The sequence below is a fragment of the Cebus imitator genome, unplaced genomic scaffold, assembly GCF_001604975.1.
Source record: "Cebus imitator isolate Cc_AM_T3 unplaced genomic scaffold, Cebus_imitator-1.0 Scaffold546, whole genome shotgun sequence".
Lineage (NCBI taxonomy): Eukaryota > Metazoa > Chordata > Mammalia > Primates > Cebidae > Cebus > Cebus imitator.
In genome coordinates this window covers 359,965-366,616 of record NW_016107861.1, presented here as the reverse complement: position 1 = coordinate 366,616, position 6,652 = coordinate 359,965, and positions in this window count along the sequence as shown.

Below are 6,652 nucleotides of genomic sequence, written 5' to 3'. Positions count from 1 at the left end.
CACAGGGCTATTGAGTAGGGGGATCTCATGCTGGATTTCAGACCCTCAAGCCTCACCCCTGCTTCAGGGCAGTCCTCCAGCCTCCAAGCTCCCATACTGGCAGTATCAGAAGAGTTGGAGAATCCAGCTTGGTCCATGTCTAAGGAAGAACCACTCTGAGATTCCTCCTTAATTGGCAGTGTTCCTCCTTCCTCCAGTGTCTTTCTGCCCCTGGTTTTGAGAAAACCCTGGAGCTCCCCAGTACCCCATCCACTCAGAGCACAATGTTACAGCTGAAGGGAGTTCATTCCTTCCAGGAACATCTACTGAGCACTTTTTGCAGGCTAAGCACCATTTTAGCCATTCAATTATTAACAAAAATCTAATGATTCAACTTCAATCCAATGGTCCTCAACCCTGGTTGCATATTAGAATCAACTGGGGTTTTTCTAAGTGTGTCATCTAGACCCCACTCCAACCAATGAAACCAGAATCTTTGCAGGGGTAGGGATGGGGATGAGGCTGGCTTTTAGCATTGATTTTAAAACTCCCTAGATGATTCTGATGTTCTCCCAGGGTTGAGAACCTTTGATATAGTTGAAATGTGGCCTCCATCATGTCACAGAGGACCCTGAGGCCCATAGAAGGGCAGTGCCTTCCCCAAAGACACAAGTTTGGGCCTGGTTCCTCTGCCTTCAAACTCTCAGTGCCCTTTCTGAAGATACTTGGTAAATATTTGTTGAAGGCATCCATGAATGAAAGTGGAGTGGGAGGGAGAGAAGGTGGTGAGTGTGGTGGATATATTTGAGATGTGTTCCCTACCCTCAATCCCTGCTGAAGACAGGTCAGCCTAGGTAGCTGTCTTTGAACCATGTGACCCACCTTGGCAAAGCTGACTAGGAGAGGAAACTTGAACCAAGATAGACCAAAAATAGGACCTGGGAAGATATTTGAAATGAGATGCCATGCACTCTCACCTTTGAGGCGGGTAGAATCCCCATTTCTCCAATGAAGAAATGGAGGCTCGGATAGGTGAAGTGACTTGCCTGAGTCATGCAGCCAGGAAAGGGACTGAAATTTGAGGCAGTCCAAGAACAACTCCTCCCCTCCCCTCTCACTGGGAAGATGGAACAAACACCCATAAAACATCTAGAGAACACGTTAGCAGCTGCAGATGTGAAGTTACCTGGCAGGCAGAGAAGAGCAGACAAGAAAACCTGGGAGGGTGGGGACTACCAAGTAAATCCTTCTAGAAGGTTAGTGTAGAACCAGGCCACTCAGTGGAGTTGGGACTTGAAGAAAATACTTCCCATGCACGTCTTGGGGTGCCTCTTCTGCAGGCAGGGTCTCTAGGACTGAGAATTGGGGATGATACAATGAGGACACATTATGTAGTGATCACTTTCACTAGCTCAAGGAAAGAAGAGAGTTTATGATCAGGATACAGCAGGAAATCTCAAGGAAATCCAGGACCTCTACTGGATCAGCATCCCCTTGAAAGTCCTGGGACTGAAGGCTGAAAAGTGTCTTCCCTGTGGCCTCCAATCCATTGCCAAGTTTGTGCCCAGACTGTGGGCTGCTCCCTGCCAGGAATGGAGTGCAGCAGGAGTAGCAAAGCAGGTCGATTCCCAGGAGACCTGTCTGAGCCCCTTTGGCTCTAAGATTCCCCGACAGCCTTGCCTAACTTTCCTTTGCCTGCATGGCAGTCTGGACTACTTCCACCTGAGCGCCTCCCTCTCACAGGCACTGGGATAGAACTTGCATGATGGGTAGGCAGCGTTCCCAGCCTCTCTCTCATAGGTGTTTTCCTCAGTGCAATCCTCTCGGGTTTAATCTAGCCGTGACATCTGCTTCTTGGAGAACCTGAACTAACACACTGTAGTTCTCTGTGGGTCATTAAGGGTCCCTGATTCCAACCCTACACAATGCCTTCCTCCACCTCCTGCCACAAACACAGACACACAGACACACACACACAAGCATGAATGTGAGAGTGGAAGCGAACAAAAAAAAAAGGAATGTTTTCCTTGGGCCCCCTTGTATAGTGCTAGGCACAGAGACTGTCAAAAAGTAAGTGCTCAATTAAGAGCTTTAATTGGTAGAGGCAGAGCACCACATGTGGCTCAGATGCCGGGAGCAGGTCCAATGGTCTGCAGAATGATGCCTGCCCTGACGGGTTGGGTTTGTACTATGGCTGGCTTGTGGGGTGAGACTGAGGTGCCCTGGACCTCTGTAGTAGCCACTTCTGACTGGGGCCATGGACATCCTGTAGAGAGGCATCCCTTCCTTTGCATTTGAGGGCAGGGAATTTCTGGAAGACCTTAGATTCCCTCCTGTGTTCCCTCCTTGCCTCCGGCACGCTATCCTACACGTCAGGCTGTGTGTTTCTGCTCAGTGATATGATCTTTGCAAAGCATTAGTCTGAATTTGAACCACTCAATAGCTTTCATCCAGTTGCCAGAACCTAGTCTTTGCTGAGAGGATCTCCCCTTTAACTATAAAGAGACCCGGGACATGAAGACTTGTCTGAAGCCATGGTGCAGTTCAGCAGAGTGCAAGGCACCTCGTGGACTAGGCTCTGGGCAGTCTCAAATCTCCAGCTGAAGGCAGAAGTCCCTTTCAGCCTCCAGTTTGGACCATGATCCAAGAGCTTCTATGTACATTCAGGGGCAAGTACACACGGAATTTGCCCACTCTTACCGCTACAGTTAGCTCCTACAGGCCTCAAATCTTCATCCCTCATCAGCAATGGTCTGAGGTGTCCAAGGAAGTACAAGTGACAATTTCATGAATTACATTCTCCCTGAAATTCAGAGACTGCTTCTTTCTTTCCAGGGCGGACAGAACCTTACTGTCCCCCACCCTACCCAGCCTGCACAGTCATTCCAGGGGAGGTCAGTGCAGTGATGTGCTCACGAATGTTTAATATCTGGTTCTCTGGAGAGCAGAGATCCCTATTTTGTAGTGTTCGCCCATTTCCATGATGTAAACGCTTGTACTATGGGCAATTTTTAGCTGCCAATATGATGTCACAAAACATGAAGTTGGAAACACAATAGCATACCATTATATACTATTTCCCTATACCTATAGAAGACGGAAAATCACCTCAAAAGCATGGATGATAGTAAGATGCAAAATAATTAAGAGGTAATGAATTTTACATAATTATAACCTTTGTTCTTAATACAATCTAATTGCATACTTATATAATTTAATTTTTTTTTTTTAGAGACAAGTTTTCTCCATGTTGGTCAGGCTGGTCTCGAACTCCTGACCTCAGGTGGTCCACCCGCCTCGGCCTCCCAAAGTGCTGGGATTACAGGTGTGAGTCACTGTGCCCGGCTTCTATAATTTAATTTTTAATAGTGGCTTTTTAAATTTCTGAAAAGTTAACCACCAGCTCCCATAAGCTGGTATAAATGGGTTCCAGGCCCCTGGATCAGAACATTTCCCCTGGAGTGAACTGCTGAGGGTAGGACTCTGAGCTGATAGGAAGAGACAGGCGTCTAACTGCTCTGGGCCTGACTGCCAGGTAGCTGTTCATTTGCCCTCTGTCACCAACATCAGGTGCTCTAGGCTACCTAGGAGAGGCTCAACAAATACAGGTCATCCGAGTTAAATAATGTGTGATGTCAACACCCAAAGCTGAGCATCTCAGCTGGCCAGAGCCGCAGGTGTAGGAATCAAAGAAGGAGGAGGAAATGTTACATAATTGATGTCAACACAGATTCCAATGCAGAATGAAAACAGGTGGGGATGAATTGGCAGGGATTCGGGAAGCCCAGCTTCCCGGAGAGACCTGAACTTTGAGAACTCCAGACGGGTGTTCCCAGAACCTGGGTATTTCCGGGCTTTACCCCAGAACCTTCTGAATCAGAATCTTCCCAAGGCAGAGCCCATAAATCCCCTGCTGATTCTTGGGTAGTCCCTGCATGGCTGGGATCTGCTGATCGGTCCGCCTCACTGGTCTTGGCGATGAGGAGGGCAGACTCTGGGGAGTGGCTGGAGCTGCAGCCAGGGCACCCTCTCTGTACACTCTTGTGCTTGAGCAGGAGAGCTTTGCCCTGGCCAGCTTACATGGCAGTTAATAGCACAGGCCTTGGATCCTTAGCTTAAAACCCAGGCTCCACCTCTAGTTGTTGTATAACCACTGTGAGCCTCAGCTTCCAAATGGGGTAATAACACTGTTGTGGGATTACAGATCATGTGCCTAAAGTATCCTGGGCAGTGCCTGTAAGTATCCTGTCAGTGGTAGATGTGGCCATTAAGGTCATGCAACTGGACAGTAGCAGACCCCAGGCCCCCAATACTGTTTAAACATAGCAGGGAGAGCTAGAGACCCTAAAGTAGAAGGGGCTTTGATAACTCGAAGGTACAAACTTTGATGTTGCATAAGGAAAAGAGTCCCAGGTGAAGAGTTAGAGGACCCGGTGGCGTTTGGTCTCAGCTCTGCCAATTATTGTGTTCGAGGGCAAAGAGTTTTAGTTTCCAGGTAGTAGATGCTAAATAGGTGCCAGGGGGCCCAATCCCTCAGTCCACTTGGCATTTCGCCACTGCTGTAGTGCCACCTCAGAGTGCCCAGGTGTCTCCTTATCTTTCTATCTCCAGGCTTTCTCCAAAACCCAGCAAAGGTCACATAACTCAGGGCAAGCCCAGCCAGTGTCCCAATTATCGATTGCGATGTAACAAACCACCCCCAAACTTCCAGGGATTATGACAGCAATCATTTATTTTGCTCATGATTCTGTAATCTGCGGGCTGGCTGGGCTTCACTCTGTAGGGCATCAGCTGGGCCTGGAGTGTTTAAGATGGCAACTCAGCAGGGTCAATTCTCTCTCTATGTGGCATCTCCATGGGCTAGTTTGGGCTACTTCACAGTGTGAGTCTCAAGGTACTTGGATTTCTTACATTGCAGCTGGCTTCCAACAGAACCCACAAGTGGAAGCTGCCAGGCCTTCTTAACACATGGGTTCAGAAATCACAGGAGTCACTTCTGTAATATTCCATTGACCAAAACAGTCCTGGGGGCAGCCCACATTCAAAGGGAATAGATGCTGCTTGTGGCCAGTTCATTTTGCAGGTAAGAATGTGAGTCCGGAGATACTATGGCGGTCATCTTTTGATAATACCACCTGTTGCATCCAGCATGTATGAGAGGAGGGTGGGGATGAATTTCCCTGAGGACATCCTTAACCAACAAGGGTGGAATTGGTGGATAAATGCAGAAGGTCCCTGTCCTTCAGATGGACAAATCTGAGGCGTATTCTGTAGGTTTTTCAGGGGAGGTCTAGTGGGATTAAGTCCCAGTTACTAGCAGTTGAACCAGCTCAAAAATGCACATTTATGCCCTTTTCCTGTTTTCCCATGTTTATTTCTGCATCCCTTTCTGCTACTTCTTTTGACCATCTCCCAGTTCTAGCCTTAGGCTTTGTTTTCCTGGAAAACCAAACCAAAACGTTTATTAACTCATTTGGAAAAGGCCCTTAAATTGAGGCCTGTAAAATATTGTACCTGGCTCCCTGCTATTGGCAATCCCACCCAGGAATGAGTGTGAAAGGGCTTTATGAACTGGAAGACTGGGCCCCGTGAGGAGGGTTGCTGGGAGCAGAGGTATTCCTGGGGGAACCATGGGGACTGGGGAGCTGCTGGGGTGGGAGGCCCAGCTCCCGGAATCATTTGGGAACAGTAAGCGGTGAAGATGGGGTGGTGAGGCAAGTGGAAAAGGGGGTGCCAACGACAGTGCTCCCTGGGTGGGGAGAAATAAGGTGTGCTGTATTCCAGTCCTGCCCTGCAGATTCAGGTGACTTGGCACGAGGTAAGGTGACTCACCAGGCCAACTCAGCCTGCGACAAGGGCCCTTAAGATCATCCGCCTGGCCTTGTGGGGACTCGCCCTTGTGGAACAAGCCTTGCCCCCTGATTTGGCCTCTGCCCCAGGAACAGAGGGACTAAATTACCAGTGGGAGGGGCCAGGCCTCAGTTCATCTACCCTCCGCTTAGTAAACATGGAAAAGCTGAGCCCTTCTCCACACTGGGCTCCTGGGAAGGAATGTGAAGGTGAACAGACCACTACCTGTGCACTTTAGCGGCTCCCAGTCAGGAGAGGAGGCATGAAACCAGGAGGCAGGGAGCTGGTACATCAGAGGAGCTCGGTGGGACAGAGGCGTCTTGCTGAGGGAGGGGCTCTGGAGCACAGAGGAAGGGCGCCTGGCCAAGTCCCGGAGGGCTACGGGTAATCGTGGAAGTCTTCCCAGAGAAGCTGATCTCCATATCTAATCCCACTAGGTCTCAGGACTTACCCAGGAGAGAAAGAGGAAGAGCGTCAGGGCAGAGGAAAGAGCAAGGGCAAAGTGGCTGGAGCCCAGAGAGGTGGGAAAGGAGTGAGAGGAGGCTGGAGAGAGAGGTGGGGAGCAGAAGAGCAATGGGGAGCCCCAGAGGAGTTTAAAACAGAAGAGAAAGGGATCGGGTTTGAGTTTAGGCTGCTGGTTACAGTAATGGCCAGGTGAAAAGGGAGTCAGTATTAGAGGCAGGGATACCAGCTGCTGGGGCTTATTCATTCATTCATTCATTCAAATATCTGTGGACCCCCTACCAGGTGCCAGACCCTGTGCTGTTGTGGGGATCTACGTGAGGGGCCAGGTGACCTGGACCCTGGTGATGTGGCCACAGTG